The 22,286-nt window shown below is 39.3% G+C and overlaps 1 long non-coding RNA gene across 1 annotated transcript; it reads right to left on the bottom strand.

The window, feature by feature from the left end:
* Nucleotides 1–20,232: 20,232 nt before the first annotated feature.
* On the bottom strand, nt 20,233–21,856 carry LOC113023316 (uncharacterized). The gene is made up of 3 exons (XR_003272544.2): nt 21,794–21,856; nt 21,661–21,719; nt 20,233–21,332 (listed from the first exon to the last, which is right to left on the bottom strand). It is a non-coding gene; the product is annotated as an uncharacterized LOC113023316 (long non-coding RNA).
* Nucleotides 21,857–22,286: the final 430 nt, after the last annotated feature.

Genomic DNA, 22,286 nt, shown 5'->3' with positions numbered 1-22,286 from the left:
TTAAAACCTAACTGTACAAATTAAGTAAATGCAACAAGTTAGCATTAGAAGTTATAGCGTCCTTGTAGGTCAACGTTTGTGTTAAACTAAATTAAATGTATCCATTATCTCAGATTTGATGTATTTCTAAATTATGTTCCTTTCTTTAATCGAGTCAAAATAATACAATGCTTTCTGATGGCTAGTCTGCTTGGCCAGTAGGGGTTTACGCAATGCGGTTACAGAAAATAGCTTCTTTTCTACCTTGTGCTGCTCACAATTGAAGTTCTCAAAGGCATTTCATTGGGGATGGACTAGATGAGTGTTGGATTTCTCCCAAGATCGAAGAGCAGAGAAATCTAATCTGGAAAACAATGCCGGTACAGTGGCTGCACATCTGAAGAGAATTCTCTGCTGGGTATATATGCAAATGTTTTACCACTTTTTCAATTTGAGAGAGAAAAGGCTCAGTGCAACCAGTTTGATAAGATTTTTTCATTCTGTCAGAATGCATACACTTTAAGAGGATTCGGTCATCGTCAGCTTGCTTTAAGTATGTGACAATCATAACAATCTCCCCTTTCCACTGCTCTTGGTGGTAAATCCGCTTTTTTTATCTTATCCCTCAGTGCGAAACACTATCTGGAACAGCCTGATACAGTGTGCAATAAATGTATCTCTGTATATATACTGAAATTCAGGTTGTTGTCAAAAATGGTATTAAGGCTTAGAGAAACAAAAAAGCAATAAATTCAATATATATTTTTTAACTTTAGTAATTAATGCAGTCTAATTGGTTTTTATTTTTACAATATTATTTTTTAATTGGAAAATTAATGCCTCTACCAGCCTGGTATTAATTGGGATTAGTAAAGGATGCGCCCATATGTTTTTTGTTTTGTTTGTCCCTACGTCTGATTAGAGGTTTAAAAGGTAAAAACTGATCAAACATGGCATCTGTTTAGTGAAAACATACAGATGGTATTTTTAATATAACTAGAAACATGTTTCTATGAAATAAAAAAAAAAAATCAATTAGCTTTCTTTACAATATCTGAACTCAGTTTTTTAAATTATTTAAATCACATCACCTTCCTTGTAAATGATTATGGCCTAAATTGTCTGTGCTGTCAGAGAGGCGTGTATCCTGTCATTTAGTGCATTTGGATAAGCTTTAATTAACCTGGTAACCATGGTATTTCTTTTTGAAATCATTTTTGTTTTACTGGCTGATGGGTATCTCTCTTTGTATTTTGTCATGAAAATCCCTGGATGAGCGCAGGAACACCTCCAGAAATCATTATCTGTGAGCACAGTTCACCGTGCCATCCACAAATGGAGATTAAAGCTCTATCATACAAAGAAGAAGCCATATGTGAACGTAATCCAGAAATGCCACCATCTGCTCGGAGCCAGAGCTCAATTAAAATGGACTGAGGCAACGTGGAAACCTGATTTGTGGTCAGATGAATTGAAATGTGAATGTAGAGAAAATGTACACTGTGTCCAGGATGGTCGATCAACTAGAATCCTATATCAGATAAGAATGAGACAACATCCCTCTCCCAGATGTTTAAACCAGTCTCCTCAGTTTCTAGACCTATACGTTATTTTAAAAAAGTGCAAAATCCACAGGTGGAAATATTGAATTTGCAGTTTTTGCCCCATAAGTTTTTTAAATAAACTATATTACTTGGACAATTTTGAGAACATTATCTGATTTAGCTGTTTTTTGCACACAGCATGTTTCTCGGTCTGCACCTTTGGAAATTTAATCATACACAAACATAACAACTAGTTACTGTATTTCTGATCCATACACAAACAGAATTGGGGGAAAGTTGGCATACAGAGACCGAGTGTTCCAGTGTTTTCTGTAACAAACCCAAAAGTTTTCTTTACCTCATCCGGCTGAAGAACAAGTGAGCTTATGAAATGGCGAGACACTCATGAGTGATTGTTCATCCACAGTTGACAAGAATCAGTAATCCTCCTATAGGATTATGGCTTCTTCTCTGTGGAATAGTCTCCCCTTAAATATTAGATCTGCACAAACACTTGAGCAATTTAAATCATTACTAAAGACACATTTCTATGCCCTGGCTTTTAACACACTATGACCCAAGCATTTTGGTCTTATTTGAATTAGTTTAGTTATTGTTTTAATTCTTTTATTGTCCTATTATTGTTTTTTATTGTTATTATTGTATTACATTGTTGCTTTTTAATACCATTTTTATATTGTTAAGCACTTTGTGCAGCATCGGCTGTTTGAAATGTGCTATATAAATAAATTTGACCTTGACCTTGACCTATAGTATTGCTCAAAATTTAATCAAACTTATTCAGTTTATGTTTACACTTTATACTAAGCCTAACTAAGCTAGTCATCTTATCCCACGACTACAGGCATGCAGTTAGTCTGCTCAGTGATTTAAGCATTTCTGACATTATTGATTGCTTGAATATGACCATTGTAAATAACCTTTTTTAAAACTAGCTGTTCTTTTATACCAGCTGTAAATATTAATCAATTTATCGAGAAACCAACCCCTATGTGTTTTATTTCTTTGCTCAAAAACTTTCCTCATAGTTTCTCTCTTGTTACTAATCATGAATTATTCATCATTTTTTAGAAAAATGCAATCTAATCCTAGCTCAATTCACAGCGCTGAGAATACCCTCATTAAGGTGATCAATGACTTATTAGGAACTGCTGGTTTTTACATTTTAATTAAACTTTATTAAGGTGGTTCCTCTTTAGCAGGTCCATTTAATTTTGTTTCTATATCTTGAATTGATTGTTTTAATTTAATTGTGATGGTGCACTGGCTTAACTTTAATAGTTTTTACCTGCTTAACTATCTGTGAAACACTGTTGCTATAATTAGGATATTTCCCTTGTCTTGAAGATTTCCCTTTACTAAGATAATATTAAAAATTTCAGTATTTGGACACCAACCAAATGTGTCCAAATACAGGATCTCGGTTCCCGTTTATATTACATGTTTCAGCGTCTTACAGCAGCTTATTGTGATCAGTTGATCAATTATCCCTTAATTGAAAACATTGTGTCTGCTCAAAATTAAACATCATACGTATAGTGAGGATGAAAGCATTATGGTTTCTGGCATTTAAAGTTAACTCCAAATAATTAACAGCAGGGAATCACAATGACTAGCACTGTCATCTCAAAATGAGATGAGCCTGGTTCTGCTGGAGGTTTCTTCCTGTTAAAGGTAGTTTTTTATTCCCACTGTTGCCAAAGTGCTTGCATCAATCATGTGATTGATAGGTTTTTTCTCTGCATGTATTATTGTAGGCTCTACTTTACAATTTAATTTGGCACTGTATGAATAAAATTAAAATAAACTGAATTGAATTGAAAAGTCAGGAGGTTCTGAGCTTAAACCTGCCTGAGGCCTCTCTGTGTTTGTGTGGGATTTCTCCAGATGCTATAGTTTCCATCCTCATCCAAAGGCATGCTTGTTAGGTTATTTGTTAATTTTTGATTAGCTGCAGGTATGGATGTGAGTGTGATTGGTTGTCTGTTTCTGTGTTAGTCTTGTGATGGACCAGTAACCTCCAGCAGGGGCCCGTTCTTCGTACCTCGCCAAGTAAGTTAGCTGGATTAGATTGTTGACGATTTCGCGTGATCTTGGATCTTTCGGTTCCCCGAAGCTCATCCGGGACTTGCTGTCATAGCAACAGAGCCATAAGCGTAAACCTGCTCGGGAGCAGGCTTACTTTATGTAAACAGGATTAGATCGCGGCCACGCAGGTATTTCCGCTTCATTTATACGAAAGCAACAGCGATATTCCACCACTGTTTCACCATAAACAAATAACATCAATGTAACTAAAGATAATACAGCACTTGATCCTTTTATTGATGTCACACAGATACATACAGGTCATTTCCTAAAAAAGGGAAATATACTATTAACATTCTATTACATGTATGTGATTATTACAGATGTAATTCATATTTCATAGTAATTGTAAATTACTTCGTGTAATCAAGATGAGAGACCACGGCTATAAAAGCGAAGGTGGATTTGGGAAGTCTGTCGCAGCCATGTCCTGTCTGTTTACGCGACCAACCCATTGCGGAAGGTGCAAGATTGATAAGGAGAGTCCTCAGAATCCAGCGTATATTGCGGGACAGACAGGATCCTTTAGCTCAGCGCGACAGTGTGCTCATAGAGAGATATCGATTTTCCCATGAGGGTATTATTTACTTAACCAACTTGTTGACGAGGGGGTGCAGGACCACCACCTGTCTTTTTTTGCTCTGCCCTTTTCTTGGTTGCTGTTATGAACAAACAAACAGATCATTCCAGGGTCTCTTTCCAAGAGACGAAAAGCAATATAAGTGATAAATATTACCATTCTGTAGAATATTCTTATATTTCACTTTTACTTGTTCCCATGTTCTAGTGGGTCCTGTTGTGGCTCTAATGTGAAAGGGGATATAATATAACATATTATAATATAATATAATATAATATAATATAATATTGGATAATATAGTGTAATATAATAAATCTACCCTACCGCCTACTGGTGTTGGCCAGAGGGGCCGATGGCACGATATGGCAGCCTGGCTTCTGTCAGTCTGCCCCAGGGCAGCTGTGGCTACAACTGTAGCTTGCCTCCACCAGTGTGTGAATGTGAGAGTGAATGAATAGAGGCATTGTAAAGCGCTTTGGGTGCCTTGAAAAGCGCTATATCAATCCACTCCATTATTATTGTTATTATTAAATTACTTACGAGTTTAATTTGTCAGCAACTTTCTGCCAGCCCTCTCTCCTTGCTTTTGCAGCCTTTGCAGTGTTCCCTTGCGTTCTGATTAAACTCTGAAACTCCTGAAATCCCTCACTCATGAGTTCTTGCTCTGCTGCCGAAAAATACTGAGCGCGCTCCTTCGACATTTTCGCCGACCAATCAGAGGGTTGCCGATCAATGTTTCTACTATCGATGCGTAGCCCCTTTTACGACACCCAGTGATCTCACATTAGTTCATCCAGGTGTACTAATCGTCAACAGCAGGTGTGTTCGGAGAACCGGATTAGCGAGCTCACGGTTAGCGCGATGATTTGGTCTTGGATGTGTCATTTGATCTTGGATGTAGTAAGCGACGTACGAAGAACGGGCCCCTGAATGCAAACTGTTTGTCACCCTGGGATAGGATTGCAGGATTGCCCACGTTGGAATATGGATGGATGGATAACATAGTGGTTATGTACTTCAAATCAATTTTTTTATCCTTATCATTTTTTTCTGGGTCATCACTATTTATCCAAGCACATTTCTAATACTTTTCAAGGAGCTTAATAGACACGCACCATCAAACAACTAGGGCACACAACACAACACATACAAAAACCAATTTGTTAAGCAATATAAAGGTGTCAGCAAGTCTGTCATAGACTCATAAGTGTTCTCTACACAATATCCCTACTTCATCTAATTGTTTGACGCTAATGACTTTGGCGTGGGGTGGGGAGTACACATTGTATAGAGTGATGAAAAGTGTTAGCACTTAAAGTTGTTATTGTTGCTCATAATAAAGAGCCAATTAACCTGTTGCTTATATTGACCTAACTAAATTAAAAGCTAATGAGCTCATTTAAAGACTGAGGCCATAAGAAAGAGGGGATGTTAAAAGGCATCAGAAAATTTGGGAGAAAAATTAAACTACCGTATTTCCCGGACTACAAAGTGCACCTGAATATTAGCCGCACAAGCTAAAATCAGGGGAAAATCCTGTTTTGTACATACATTAGCCGCACCTGACTAAAAGCCACAGGTGTTTCAATGTTGACTTATCATATGTAAGAGAATATGCACAAAGGGAATTGTCAGGAAAGAGATGGCTGTTTGGAGACATCACTTTTATTAATATTTTGAAAAACAAGTTATGGGTACATATTTGCACATGTAGTACATAACAGTAGCCTACAGCACACCAGAAAAATAGATTCGGCCTACCTTTTAGGCTCCGGTGCAGTGACACGGCTTTAACAAGAAGAAAAGTCAGTCATTCACCATCTTTCTCTTCTTCCTGCGCACTAAAACCACCAAAGTCCTCTCCTCCAGTGTCGGATACAAACAGGCTCAGGATCGCTTCGTCATCCACTCTCCGCTTCTCTCCTTCGTTGTCACTTTCAAAACCAAAGAAATCCTCGTTGTCAGTGTCAGAGTCGAACACCCTCTGAAGGGCCGTGGCGGTGTCCTCCTCACCATCATGCAGCAGTCCAGCCCTTCAAAATCCGTTGGTGATCGTGGATGCTTTCACACTTTTCCACGCTGTCAGAATCCACCGGTGGAGTTGGGCATAACTTGCTTTTCGCAAGTTTATCGCCGCTCATCATCCACGCCTCCCGCTGAACGCGTACCGCTACTTTGAAGTTTGTTTTTCGCGCTACTTCGTACGGCACTACGTTGCCTGGCGGACGGACATGTGACTAACATACCACTCTTGAACCCCGATCCTTCCGCCAGGCAACGTAGTGCCGTACAACAGCGGAACACACAAAACAAATCGTCTTACGATATGACAAAAATCATGGACAATCCATAGAAAAGCCGCACCTGACTAAAAGCCGCAGGGTTCAAAGCTTGTGCAAAAAGTAGCGGCTTATAGCCCGACAATTACGGTATAGGTTAAAAAACAAAAAACAAAAAAACAGGGGACCCACAATAAAAACACCCTCAGTGATTCAATGAGACAAGAGAGCCAGATTTATTTATTTGTTAGTTTTGCCAGTTAAGCTTCTTACTTACAAAGTGCTGTTTGTTTTTCCATGCCAAGTAAGTGTTTGTAAAGGACGTGGTGCACTTGCAAGACCACTTTTCCCATAATCCCGAAGATTCATCCCAGCTCAAAGAGCTAAAGAACATTTGTACAGTTAATGCTTCAAAGTCTTTTGGCTTCAGTTCTAAATAAAAAATATTAAACAAGAAAAACAAATATAAGCCATGATTAATGTCCAATCCCGTGATTGACAACAGCTAGTTAAAACTAAATCCACCATAAAACTGAGTAATCCCACACAGGCTTTCCTAACCTTTCAAATACAAACTGAGTTACCAAATCAACTTTTATTCAAAAAGTTTTATTGACGTTGACCTGTTTTTTGTTTTTTTTTAAACATAAAATTTAGATGCTTTATCCGCTACTGCGTTAACATTTTATCTTTTATCCGGTAGGAATATTGGTCACTATTATCATTTAAGAATAATAATATAATCAATTCTATATTATTAATAAATTGGTGACTATTTCCACAAAGATAGGCAAGGCAAGTTTATTTGTATAGCACAATTCAACAACAAGGTGATTCAAAGTGCTTTACAGAGACATTAGTAACAAAAACAAATAAAAAGCATGATTTAAAATTGATTAAAACAAGCAAACAAACAAACTAATTAACAAACAAACAAAACAGTATATAAAATCAAAACAGATAAAATCAGAACAGTAGATAAAATCAGTAGTTAAATGTAAGTTTTGAAATTTAAGCTTAAAAGTGTGGATTTGGTGCTTTATTCAAATGCAGCTGAGAACAGGTGAGTCTTCAACCTGGATTTAAAAAAACTGAGTGTTTCATCTGATCTGAGGCTTTCTGGGAGTTTGTTCCAGATATAAGGAGCATAAAAGCTGAATGCAGCTTCTCCGTGTCTGGTTCTGACTCTGGGAACTGATAAAAGACCAGATCCAGATGACCTGAGGGATCTGGAAGGTTCATACTGGGTCAGGAGGTCACTGATGTATTTTGGTCCTAAACCATTCAGAGCTTTATAGACCAGCATCAGAACTTTAAAGTCTATCCTCTGACGGACAGGCAGCCAGTGTAAAGACCTCAGAGCTGGACTGATGTGGTCCACTTTTTTGGTCTTAGTGAGGACTCGAGCAGCAGAGTTCTGAATGAGCTGTAGTTGTCTGACTGATTTTTTAGGTAGACCTGTAAAGATGCTGTTACAGTAATCAAGCCTACTAAAGATGAATGCATGGACTAGTTTTTCCAGGTCCTGTTGAGACATCAGATCTTTTATCCTTCAAATATTCTTGAGGTGATAGTAAGCTGACTTTGTTATTGTCTTAATGTGTTTTTCTAAGTTTAGGTCTGCATCCATCACTACACCCAAATTTCTCGCCTGGTTTGTGGTTTTTAGGTGTATAGATTGAAGTTCTCTGGTGACCTGTAATCGTTTTTCTTTGGCGCCAAAGACTATTACCTCAGTTTTGTTTTTGTTTAGCTGGAGAAAATTGTGGCACAACCAGTCATTAATTTCCTCAATGCATTTACCAAGAGCCTGTACAGGGCCTTGGTCTCCTGGTGACATTGTGATATATATTTGTGTGTCGTCTGCATAGCTGTGATAGTTTATTTTGTTGTTCTTTATAATCTGTGCCAGTGGGAGCATGTAAATGTTAAACAGAAGGGGTCCCAAGATGGAACCTTGGGGAACTCCACATGTGATACTTGTCTGCTCAGATGTGAAGTTACCTATTGATACAAAGTATTTCCTGTTTTCTAAGTATGTTTTGAACCAGTTTAGTACAGTTCCTGAAAGACCTGCCCAGTTCTCCAGTCGTTTGAGTAATATGTTGTGGTCAACTGTATCAAATGCTGCACTGAGATCCAGTAAAACTAAGACTGACATTTTTCCACTGTCTGTATTCAGACATATGTCATTGAACACTTTGGTCAGAGCGGTTTCAGTGCTGTGGTTCTGTCTAAAACCTGACTGGAAGGCATCATAGCAGTTATGATTACTTCATTACTAGGGCTGAACGATTATGGAAAATAATCTAATTGCGATTTTTTGCCCCAATATTGCGATTGCGATGCGATATGCGATTATTTTTTAAGGTCTTTGTCTTCTGTATTATTAAACAAAGACAAGCAATACATCATATAGTATGGCCAATACTATATTACATTAATTTTAAACTGTTCTTTCCTGGAAGACAGACCTCTGTTATGATGACATGAGGTGATGCATGAATTGATGACTGACATTTTTATTTAACTTCTTCAATCACAACAGTATATTTGAACATACACAATAGTTTATTTTTAGCTTACAAACATCTGAGCATAAAGTGCTGACAAGGAACCCTGGTGTAAACATTAAAATGAAAGTCAGTACAATGTGCAGATTGCAGAAATATACATAAAAAAAAAATCAGTGGCTTTACCACACTCAGTTTTTCGACATCTGTGAACTACTAGACAGTCATTCAATTAAAAAATAATATTAAATAAATAAAACTAATAAATAAAAAATACACATCTTACTGATCTCTGCAGTCAGTAACATTACACATAAAGTGCAAACATAATAGCAATTGTATAAACACACACACAAACACGCCTTTAAAATTTAAAGGCGTGAAATTGGACGGTCTAGTTCTGATTAGCGTCACCGCTGTCTCGGTGGAGTTTAATAAACTCGGCCGTCTGCTTCTTGCTATCTAAAATATAACCAGACACTGGCGTAAATTCTTGACTGTCTCATACTTCTGTTTAATAAGTTTTCTGTTTGACGTTTAGTCAGCTGTGTGAAAACCAAAGAGGAACCCACCCGGGGGATTAATAAAGTTTTATTTTATCTAATCTAATAACTTTAATCTCAGCCAAACCGATTTACTCACGAACAAACAAAACACTGAAAAAAGCCCAACAATAACATTTTTAGGTTGTCTAAGTGACTTATATATTACGTTTAACCCGAGCAGCGAAACTCCGCGGTGATCTGAAAATGATGTGCCGGGAGTTGTGCCGTTCTCGGCCGCATCAGTAACCCTTGAGCTCCCGGCTAGCTGTAGAGCTGGTGGGTAGCAGACGCCTCTGAAAACGTCGAAGCACTTTTGCAAATATGGGATATCTTGATAAACCGAGCAGATATTTGATGTTTACACAACTACTTTCTCGCCTGAAAATATGTTAAAAGTTTATTTTGTGGCCCTGAAAGATTAGTATGAGTAATTTTAAAACTCAGTAGCGGCCGCCATTGTTGGAAACTGGAGTTTGGCTGGGCCGCGCTATGAATTCTGGGATATGGTAGTAATTTGGACAGCCTTCGGCGCGTCGCTGTGACGTAATCGGTCTACAAATGCGGCCTCAGGAGGATGCAGCCCATGAATTTGGACATGTCCAGAGTATAATCGCAGCCTTTGCGGTTAGAAAATTGCACTTGATCATGTCGCGATATTATCGCAAATGCGATATATCGTTCAGCCCTATTCATTACAATTACTTCTGTGTTAAGAAGTAATTGAGCTGTTGAGAAACTGCTTTTTCAATGATCTTACTTAAAAATGGGAGATTTGAGATCGGCCTGTAGTTGTTCATTTGTGTCTTGTCAAGATTGTCCTTTTTCAGTATAGGTTTGATTACAGCAGTTTTTAGTGGTTCTGGAAACACACCTGACATTAAAGAAAAGTTGACGATCTGTAACAGGTCTGACTCTAAAGTCTTTGAGACCTTTTTGAAAAAACTTGTTGACAGGACATCTAAACAGCAAGAGGAGGAGTTCAGTTGACCTAAGATGTCCTCCAGGTCTTTGCTGTTAATAGGGTCAAACTGTTTCATGGTGTTTAAACAGTTTTCCGGTGGACACAGTACATATTCTGGATCTGCTGTTGATGTACCAATTGCTTGTCTAATTTTTTGGATTTTTTCTGTGAAGAATTTGGCAAAGTCATTGCAGGCCATGGTCGAATGAAGTTCAGCTGCCACTGACACAGGAGGGTTTGTTAGCCTGTCAACTGTAGAAAATAAGACCCGAGCATTATGGCTGTTTTTAGTGATGATGTCAGAGAAGTAGGACCTTCTTTCACTCCTCAGTTGTAAATTATAATTGTGAAGTTTCTCTTCATAGATGTCATAGTGAACCTGGAGGTTTGTTTTTCTCCATCTGCGCTCAGCTTTCCTACACTCTCTTTTTTCATTTTTCACTAGTGTGGAGTTTCTCCATGGAGACTTTTTCCTTCCAGAGATAACTTTCACCTTAATGGGAGCAATAGTGTCCATTACATTTAACATTTTAGCATTGAAGCTATTGACAAGCTCATTGACTGAACCTTTGGACAGGTCAGGTGTTAATGGGAAGACCTGGTTAAAGATCTCACTACTGTGTTCAGTTATACACCGTTTTGTGATCACTGCTGTTGATATATTTGTGTGGGCTGAGATTTTACTTTCAAAGAAAACACAGTAATGATCAGACACGCCCACATCAGACACAGTAACCTTTGAAATGCTCAGGCCCTTGGAGATCAGTAGGTCAAGAGTGTGTCCTCTATTATGTGTGGCCTCTGTTACATGCTGAGTCAGCCCAAAGTTGCCCAGAGTGTTACTCAGGTCTTTAGTCCCTTTGTCCTGAGGGTTGTCCACATGGATGTTAAAATCCCCAACAATAATTACACAGTCGAAATCAACACAGATCACAGACAGCAGTTCACTGAGGTCATTAAAAAAGTCTGTGCAGTATTTGGGAGGCCTGTAAACATTAAGAAACACAACTTTGGATGGGGCCTTCAGCTGTAAAGCCACATATTCAAAAGACTGAAAACTTCCAGGAGATAGCTGCTTACATTGAAATGATTCATTAAATAAGACAGCAACCCCTCCTCCTCTCCTGCTCACCCTGGCCTCACTGATAAAACTGTAGTTAGTAGGGGTCGTCTCGATGAGAACAGCTCCACTGTTACTTTGGTCCAACCAAGTTTCAGTTAAAAACATAAAATAAAGGCTGTGTTCAGTGATTAAATCATTAATTAAAAATGTTTTCCCAGCTAAAGATCTAACGTTTAATAAAGCCAACTTAAGTGTTTTAGAGGTATTACTTGTCCCCTCGTGTTTGGGAGCAGTCTGTGGCACACAAGGTATGTTTACTATGTTTAAAGATCTTTTAGAGTGCATTTCTCTGTGTTTTGACCAGGCCACATGTCTCCTGTCACCCAAAAGTACAGAGATTTTAAAACCTTCTAGTAAACAGGGTCCCAGCTTCTCCTGGGAAAAGTCACCACTGCCATAATCCTCGCAGCCCGGACCCTCCACACATCACACATCAGACTGCGGAGACAGGGCATGAAGGTGGTAAGGAGGAACTAAGGGGGGCGAGGCTGGACAATGTGACTTCGATTGCTCTGTTGAGGGTGGGGCTCGATGGCGAACCTTTGGCCGCTCTGGTGGGGGGTTTATGGGGGACAAAAAGGGATTGGGCCGGGGGGTAGATCTGAGCCCAGCATTGACCCGCTCCATCATCTCCTCAGTGAATTTCAGGTGTGGGGAGGAGGGAGAAAGGGAGGGGGAGGAGGGTGATGGCCTGTCAGGGGTTTGGGGGACTGGGGAAGATTGTGGTCCCTGGTCCTGGTCGTTGGTGTTGTTGAGAGAGTTGGAGGCAAATAGGGACCCCTCTTCTTGCCTCAGATGTCTCTCCTTTCTGAGGCTCTTCCTGGGTGGGGGCAAATGGAGCTCCTTCTCAAGGTTTCTGCTGGGCTTTGTCTGTTCTTGGAGTACTGTTTGTTCCTCTTCATGAGATAACTCCTCGTTTATCTCAGCCTTGGCACCAAGCACAGATGGATGACGTGTGGAATAAAACAAGTTGGAGGTGAACAGTTTCACCCCTGACTTGTTAAAATTAAATCCATTTGCTTTAAACAGATGCCTGCGTTCCCAAAAAATATTAAAGTTGTTGATAAAATGCACTGAGTGGTCAGCACATGCTGATATAAGCCATTTATTCAGTGTAAACAACCTGCTGAATCTCTCGTCTCCTCCTCTGACGGGCGGTACAGGTCCACTGATGAATACAGCTGCATTCAGAGAGTTTACAGTATTTAGTAATCCAGTAAAGTCCCGTTTCAGAACCTCCGACTGTTGTTTGGACACATCGTTTGACCCTGTATGCAGAACAATGTTTGTCACAGTTGGATATTCATCTGCAATTTGAAGAATTCTCTCCTTCAGGTTGTTGACCATATCCTTAGGAAAGCAGAGGACTTTAGTGTTCTTACCGCACATCCTTTGTACATCCTTTACGGCAGAGTCACCCACAATCAGAGTTTCAGGCCTAGCCTTTAGCTTTCCCTGTGGTCTTTTACTTTTCAACAGATTTTCAGACCTTACTTCGCTGCTTTTAGATGGATGGTTGTCCGATATAGATCCAGGGTCCTTTGATAGTGGAGCAAATCTGTTGTGCAGTTTCACATTCAGTTGTTTTGGAGGTTTGTTGTTAACCTTCCTATTCACGGTTGTCCAGTCCTGTTTCCTCTCGTATACAGGGGTATTTAATTTTTACCTGGTAAATGACATTTTCTTGTTAAATCACAAAACAGCTACTAGTACTTCTGCTACTACTACTAAAATAATAATCATCATCATTATTACTATTAATAGTCTAAAAAAATGTCACTTGTTCAGCCATCTTACAGTGAAATAGCCCTGTGCTATCTCTGTGACCACCTGTGTGTGTGTGTGTGTGTGTGTGTGTGTGTGTGTGTGTGTGTGTGTGTGTGTGTGTGTGTGTGTGTGTGAGAGAGAGATATACAAGGTAGTATATATGTCGATGTGAAACACATCAAGGGTTCCTGCTTGTGCATTCCCATCATTCACAGCATGTAATATCTCCTCATGGGTATCGACTTAGCAATGACACAGAATTTCCATTAGCTCCCAGCAAAGACTGTTGTCAGGTTACTGTGTTGCAACTTTACTACTAGCACTAAACATGCCTCAGACTTATAAAGTGGAAGACAGTGAGATGCATTTTCTCTCTTCTCCATACAGAAGTATCATAAAATCAAATGTGTAACTGTTCCAAAGCTGGCACATTATAGTAATTGTGCTTCTTGGATCGTTTCTAAGAAGCAAAATCACATCACTGTGCATTCACTCTATTCACTCTAGCATGATGGGTAATTTCAACATTTCCGCTGATTCAGTGACGTTGAAAACAGTCAGTAACAGTCAGTCAGTAAATTCTACACAGAAATGAAGTTTTTGCTTTATCTGCTGAAACATGAAGTCTAGATCATATATATATATATATTATTATTAACATTATGAATGTAAATGACGGTTTTATGAAGTTATGTCACAATGCAGTTTTTAAATGTTTGTGAAAGAATGGTATATATAATTCTCTTTTCATAAAGTGTTTAGGCAGACATCTTAGTGATACTGAATTGAAATGAAAATATAAACTGTATAAATCTGTTAAAAATAATTGCTTTGTTTTTCTGATCTATCTTTTGCTAACAGTGATCCTACCAGAGTACCAACCAAGAATTATCCTACTCCTTTTTCCTGAGAAGAACTTTCTATCATATCTGTAGTTTTGGTTCATTTATGGAGAAGCAAAAAGTGTTGTAAACAAAACTATTGTTTTTTTGTTTTTTTTTTTGCTATGACATAGCAAAGAGCTGTGGTGGACAGCAACAGTTACAGACAGAAACATGTTAGCTAACGGCATGGTTAGCTAACATGCTAATATATAATGTACGGACAAATTTACACTGGGCACACTGGGTACAGGGAAAAATTAAAAATATTAAAGAACAATTTAGGTGTTGTGTTGGTAAAACAGCTAGTTAAACTAACTACCTAATTTCGCTAAATATGCTGGTTGGATTTGTACCTGCTTAGCATAGCAGAAGATGACATTCATCAAAGCATTTATTACTAATATGCTAGATGACTTAAAAGTTTCTTCACACTACAAGACGGTCTTTGTACAAAGGACCCAGTACCAAGGTCATTTGGGGATTCTGAAATCAGTCAATAAAACAGCTCACCTTCAGTTCACATCACCCCGCCTCTGTGTGTCTGTATTTGGGTCTTTTACATATCATTCAGATTTCCAACAGATTCTGATGCTAATTCCTTTAGACCACATGTTGGTCAGGCGGTTAGTAAGAGGAAACGTATCTGTTACAGTGATTAACTACAGAGTGCTTGTTTGCTAATGCCGTCTCTGTATCCAAACACTACACAGATTGTAACTTATCTCAGAGTAAGCTGAGCCTGCTACTCTTATCTAGGATGCTAGAAACCAGAGATTTATCAGAGGCTTAGATCAAATCTTTCATAACAGGATTTACACAAGTCCTTGAAATGGACCGGACTCAGCCAGAGTCAAACCTGCTTTCAGAGGAATTAGCAAATAGGCAATAAGCGAAAATTTAAGGGTAAGAACAGCATTGGAGATGCAAGGAAGGAGATTTTTCACTTTGGCACGTTGTCAGGGCAAGAAAGGCAAGCAGTGCTTGTCCTGTGAAATGGAAAAATAGACAACATTTAAATTTTACCAAAAGGTTAAAAAAAAAAAAAAAACATTCTTTAAGGGGGTCAGCAAGGATATACAGTCGACCCCCGCCTACTCATGGTTCAGTATTCCCAGATTCACCTATTTGTTATTCAAATTATTCTCAAAAATTTGCCTATTTGCTGATTTTTTTGATAAAGCATGTAAAATATTCACTAATTGTTTTCGTTTTATTGTTGTGGCTAAATACATTTCTATGCTTAAAAGATTCTTTACTACTTTTCAAATATTAATATTAATCTAAACTCAGGCAAAATATCAATAGGCAGTTAAAACATTTTTAGAGGGGCTCGCAAATCACAGCCAGTTATGATCCCTAAACCCTGTGAATATCGGGAGTCGACTCTATATTTTATTTCACTTCCTTGGGAAACTTAAACCAACTAAAACTTCTCAATACCTCTAATTGAATACCTCAACTGCTACAATTATTCTTGTACAAACATTTTCAGCTGTTTTGAATGCAAACATCGGGGTTATTAGAGTATTAAATAAAGTATTTCGTTCTTTTTCTCCCTAAAGACCTCTTTTACGTCTGTGAGAAACCAAACTGCTTGAAAATTATTACAGGAGTGACTACTACAACATTAATTGGATCTATTCTACTCTCATTGCAATTGATGTTCTGGCAAGTATGGTGTGCAGTTTTTGACATATTTGTCTTATCCTGTGGTGCAACTACACATTTTTAAGCAGTGTGTTATGTACTTTGTTTACTCACTGTTAAGTCAGCTAATGAGGAATAATGAAAAAGATTTGAGAATCTTTGATCTTTGACCCTTAAACATTGACCCTGTTGCTACTTAATTAAATGTGGTTTTGTCAATAAACAATTGACAAAACCACCAGACTGGATAACATGTTGCTATTTATCTATCTAAACATCTAAAGTGTGACTTCTTGTTCTTGTCTTGTTGTATAACTGCCCCCTTGATTTCATAAATGTTTATCACCTTCACACAAATCATATCCCATCTACTGATCGCTGCATCTGTGTAAATCTGAAGACTTGCCAGCAGTTATAATTTGGATTATCTTTCCCAAACACATTGTGTGGTTGGTCACATATACACTTTATAAACACACCATCACCACAACAGGCTCTGATGAGCAGGATGCATTTCCTCAATGCAACCAACGGCAACTGTTTGCATTCTCATCCTCAATGCATTCATTTTCAATATGGGGGCATTGGACTGTAAGTAAATCGAGCCCAAAACAATAGTGTTCTATCCTGCCAATCCCAAAACTTGGATTTCTGTCATTAGTAGTGTTAAGTGTTATGACTTATTTCTCCCAAGATAATCAAACTTCATGGAGCAGCAATTTTATTTTTAGCACACCCTTGAATGGTCAAAAATTGCAGCAATTGAGGAATTGGTCATTTGCATTTGCAGTGCTAGAAAAAAATGGGTTTGTGAGGGACCAAGCAGCCAAAGCAAAGAGGACACAAGCAAAAAATATCTTCAAAAAGGGTTTTCTTTATTTTAACCCTCAAAAAGTCCAAAATTAACAAAATTCAAAACCATACTTAGCAGGCCCATAAAACAGGTCAACTAAATATAACTCTACAAAAAGTAATTTCCAAAAACTTAAACAACAAAGTGAGACACAACTTAACTCACAAACTGACCTAATTAAAAAGACACATGAGGGTAGCTTTTATAATGATTTGGCCAAACCATTTGAACACAATAGGGGGGAAAACAAAAACACACACTAATATTAACTAAGCACAGAATAACCCAACTAAACCTAAAACACCCCTGCTCCTGGTAAGCCCATGGTTGGTCCTGCTGAGCAGGCATTTTGTCCCCAGAGTCCTCAGCCACGCCTTTTGCCCAGACAGGAAACAGCCACCGCCCAAACCCAGGTAACTCAAAGAAAGAGAAACATAATTAATATAACAAAACATTTTAGAAAAACCATACAATGCTACTATGCGCGCGCCTCATAATACCAGTGTTAGGTTTAACCAAATGATTAATGAATTATATTAATGAAGAATACTGCAAAGCAAAATAATAAAGTGAAAAATGGACTAATTTACCCCTGTGTGGCTGCTGCCATCACACACCCCCCCTCTTCAGGACTCTCGCTGGTACAGCGAGAGAGGAAGTCGGCGGTAACGTTGTTCTTCCCAGGAATGTGCTTGATGACAAACCGGAAAGGTTGCAGAGCAAGGTACCATCTTGTGATCCTTCCGTTCTTATCTTTCATCTTTTCCATCCACTGAAGTGCACTGTGATCCGTCTCCAGGGTGAATTCTCTTCCAAGAAGGTAGTACCTGAAGGAATCAAGGGCCCACTTGATTGCAAGGGCCTCCTTTTCCACTGTTGAATATCGAACCTCTCTCGGGAACAGCTTTCGGCTGATATAAGCAACAGGATGACGTTCTCCTTCCAAACCTTGAAGTAGCACTGCTCCCAGACCCCTATGAGATGCATCCGTTTGAAGGAAAAAGTGCTCATTAAAGTCTGGACTGTACAAAACTGGTTCGCTACTCAGTGATTGACCGATGTCCTTGAAAGCTGCTATAGCCTCCTCTGTCCAGTTAATCTGATTAGGACACTTGATGCCTATCAAGTCCGTTAGTAGAGCTGCCCTGGTGGAGAATCGTGGTATGAACCGACGATAAAAGCCTGCCATGCCCAAAAAGGATCTTAGTTGCTTCCTTGTCTGTGGGAGAGGACAAGACTCAATGGCTTGGATCTTACTGACCTGAGGCTTGATCACCCCATTCCCGATCACATGGCCCAGGTACGCAGTCTCAGCAGAGGCAAAAACACACTTAGAGGGGTTCACCGTCAACCCAGCAGTGCCAAGACGGTCGAAGACAGCATGCAGATGTTCCAAGTGTTCCTCCCATGTGGTGCTGTAGATGACAATATCATCAAGATATGCAGATGCAAAATCTGAGAAACCACATAGTACTTGGTCCATTAATCTCTGAAAGGTTGCTGGAGCCCCATGCAGCCCGAATGGCATCACTGTAAATTGGAAGAGACCCCAAGGTGTTCGAAAGGCAGTCAACTTCTTTGATCGCTCCGTTAGTGGCACCTGCCAATATCCCTTGCACAGGTCAAGTGTGGTCAAGTACTTTGCCTTCCCCAGCCGTTCCAGCAAATCATCAATGCGTGGTGTGGGGTATGAATCAAACAGTGATATTGAGTTTAGGTACCTGAAGTCTATACAGAACCTCATGCTTTCATCCTTCTTTGGCACCAGGACCACTGGATTACACCACTCACTCTTTGATGGCTCAATGATCCCCAAGGACAACATGAGGTCGATTTCCTTCTTCAGGGATATTAGCAGACGTTCAGGGATCCTGTAGCTCAAACGCTTTACTGCGACGCCCTCTTTAATGACAATGTCATGCTCAACAATATCTGTTCGGCCAGGATTCACTTGAAGCACCTCAGAGTTGCATGCAGCTCTCACCTGAAGCTGTTTATCATCTGGCAGATGACTAAGGTCAAAATCTACCACATCAGCAGAAGGCAAGTATTGCTCACCAACCTCTTCTTCCTCTGGCACACCCCTTATGAGCATCACCTCTGCTGTCTTTTCAGGGCGCTGCGCCCATTCCTTCAATAGATTTATGTGCAGAACCCTGCTGGAGCGTGGCTTTCCAGGGATGAACACTTGGTAAGTAGTGGACCCCAATTTCTTCTGAACCTCAAAGGGCCCTTGCCACTTAGCCAATAGCTTGTTGTTGTCAGTGGGGAGGAGCACCAACACCTTTTGTCCAGGACTAAAAGACCTCTGACGAGCTGCTCGGTCATACCAAAACTTCTGCTTCTGCTGGATTTTGGTCATATTTGACTGAGCAAGCTCACTCATTTTCTGCAGTCGCTCCCTCATCTGCCTTGCTTCCCGAGCCTCCTGTTGACCCATATGAGCTTGCAATATTGACATCAGATCTGACAGAGATGGCTCCCTTTCTTCAACCTCAGTGCTCTCCACCATTTCAGAGACTCCAATTTCCTCCTCAGCATCAGCTTCCTTCTGAACAGTTACTCCTTTCTTCTTTTCCACCTTTCCTCCACGATGCATTTTTCTTTTTTTTTTTTTCCAGGGGGGTGAAAAAGCCTCAAAGAAAAAAATACTGTGTCCTCAACTGGCAGATCCCACTGCTGCCACCAATTGTGAGGGACCAAGCAGCCAAAGCAAAGAGGACACAAGCAAAAAATATCTTCAAAAAGGGATTTCTTTATTTTAACCCTCAAAAAGTCCAAAATTAACAAAATTCAAAACCATACTTAGCAGGCCCATAAAACAGGTCAACTAAATATAACTCTACAAAAAGTAATTTCCAAAAACTTAAACAACAAAGTGAGACACAACTTAACTCACAAACTGACCTAATTAAAAAGACACATGAGGGTAGCTTTTATAATGATTTGGCCAAACCATTTGAACACAATAGGGGGGAAAACAAAAACACACTAATATTAACTAAGCACAGAATAACCCAACTAAACCTAAAACACCCCTGCTCCTGGTAAGCCCATGGTTGGTCCTGCTGAGCAGGCATTTTGTCCCCAGAGTCCTCAGCCACGCCTTTTGCCCAGACAGGAAACAGCCACCGCCCAAACCCAGGTAACTCAAAGAAAGAGAAACATAATTAATATAACAAAACATTTTAGAAAAACCATACAATGCTACTATGCGCGCGCCTCATAATACCAGTGTTAGGTTTAACCAAATGATTAATGAATTATATTAATGAAGAATACTGCAAAGCAAAATAATAAAGTGAAAAATGGACTAATTTACCCCTGTGTGGCTGCTGCCATCACAGGGTTGAATGTTAAAATTTTATATTTGATTTGATGAGAGTGTCAGAGTTTGACTGTGTGGAAGGCACATTGAGGACCCAAGTGCAGAAATCCGGCTACAGACTTGAACTTAATTCAGTTTTATTGCTGAAGTATACAAACCTGAAGGGAGAAAACAGACAGACCACAGTACATGACTGGGGACTCAGAACGAATAACAAAACACCTGGAGACTACAAAGGAAACACAGGTGGCAAGACACAGATGAGACTAGGAATAACAAAAGCCAGAACTAATAATAAACCCAGATGCAGTAGAGAAAGCTAAACTATACAGAACTAAGTCTGAAGTCATCTTTTAAATGTAGCAGAAAGTATCACGAGTCCACAACAAACTCAAAACACTGAGATCCAGAACCATGACAGACAGAAACTTTTGTTGACCGCACAGATGTCCTACATATTTGCTTAATATGTGCATTGAAGGACATATCTTGATTAAAAACGACTCCAAGATTTCCCACAGTGTTACTGGAGGCCACAATATCTGAATTTAGAAGCGGGAAACTAGAGGTCATCCAGGTTTTTATGTCTTTAAGACATTCCTGCAGTTTAACCATTTTGTAACACTGATGTAGCGCTAATGAATTAATACAGGCTAGGGATTGAGTGTAATTTTATGGTTATTATTAATCAGAAGATTTAGGGACGCTGCTGGAGCTGATGGGCAGTAATTAATAAATACACACAATACAAAAAAATGGTTTTGCAGGTACCATGTATTTAACCAAACCCCAAAAAAGAATAACAAGAAAAGAAAAACTTAAATAATCACTCCTGCTGCAGCTATCCAATTAATCAAAAACCCAGTGAGGGTACACAAAGACAACTAAACAGATTTGTCTGGCTTATACCAAGCAACACAGGTTCTCAAAAAACAGTTCCCCCATAAACACCACATGTTAATATCAAATCCACTGATCCACACTGAAGTCCATGAGTTTAATCTGAATGTCCATGAGAGATGTCCAAGCGCTATTGTCCATAAATGAAGGGAATGGTGTGTATGATTGCGGAAATCAGTGTATTTGGAAAATGGGGACAGAGCGTTGTCTTTGATAGCTTCCTACCCAACCGGTGGAAGCGTCAATTGCAGAATGTGTCCTGCTCCTAGCCGTTCATTGGCTCGCCATCCTTTTTCATACCCCAAAAAGGTTCACCTGGCCTGCATTAAATAAACAAGGCCAATAAGAAATCACAAGAATACAAAAATGTCAGCCAGTTAAGCTAAATACATTAAGTTATTCTTGTTCCTGTGTACACAATTTATAAATAAATAACCAAACAATGTATTGGTTAAATATAATATTTCTAACCAATAAGGATTTAACTGAAAACATTTCAACTGCTACATACATACATACTATGTAGCTCCACAACATTTGTTATTCAACAACTATCAGTCAAATCAAAATCAAATTGTTTGGACCGGCAGCAGCCGATTAGCGTCAGCTGGTAGCAATACAAACAGTCAATTAAAAGTTCAAACTCACCAATTCCGTTCTGTTCAGTGCACAACAACATTATGGCTCTGGCTCACAGTAATCAGCATCTAAGTTGCATAAGTTAGTTGGTGTTAAAAAAAATGCATTAAAACGGGAAAAGCAAATGTTTGCCAATACACACCTGCAACAGCTCTGTCACCTGGCTTGCCTCCACGCATCTGACGGGAGGAAGCCGGGACAGGCTTACTATGACCTACATGCCATCCGATTGGCTGAGCAAAGTCATGTGGTTGGAGTCATGCATTTGTGATGCGTTCAATGGCAGGAAATAAGTGCAGGAAATTACTCTGGGTTACAATTTGGTGCGTGTTATCTGGCTTCATGGATAGATAAAGCTGGGTATCATCTGAATATAAGTAAAAATGTATGGTATGCCTTCTTATGACGCTGCCCAGGAGAAGCATGTTTAATGTAAACAGAATTGGTCCTAGCACAGAACCCTGTGGAACTCCAATATCATCCTTTTGATATGATTCAAGCTACTGCAGCACAATGCCTTTTTACCTGTAGCATGCTCTAGTCTATGTAATTAAATATTATCCTCAACAGTATTAAACACTGAACTTGTAGGACAAGCACAGAGATAAGTCTGCTGTCAGGAAAAAGGTCATTTC

This window comes from Astatotilapia calliptera, chromosome 6 (assembly GCF_964374335.1).
Source record: "Astatotilapia calliptera chromosome 6, fAstCal68.1, whole genome shotgun sequence".
Taxonomy (NCBI): Eukaryota; Metazoa; Chordata; class Actinopteri; order Cichliformes; family Cichlidae; genus Astatotilapia; species Astatotilapia calliptera.
Note: the sequence above shows the minus strand (reverse complement) of the source record. Positions and strands in the feature narration are given on the sequence as shown.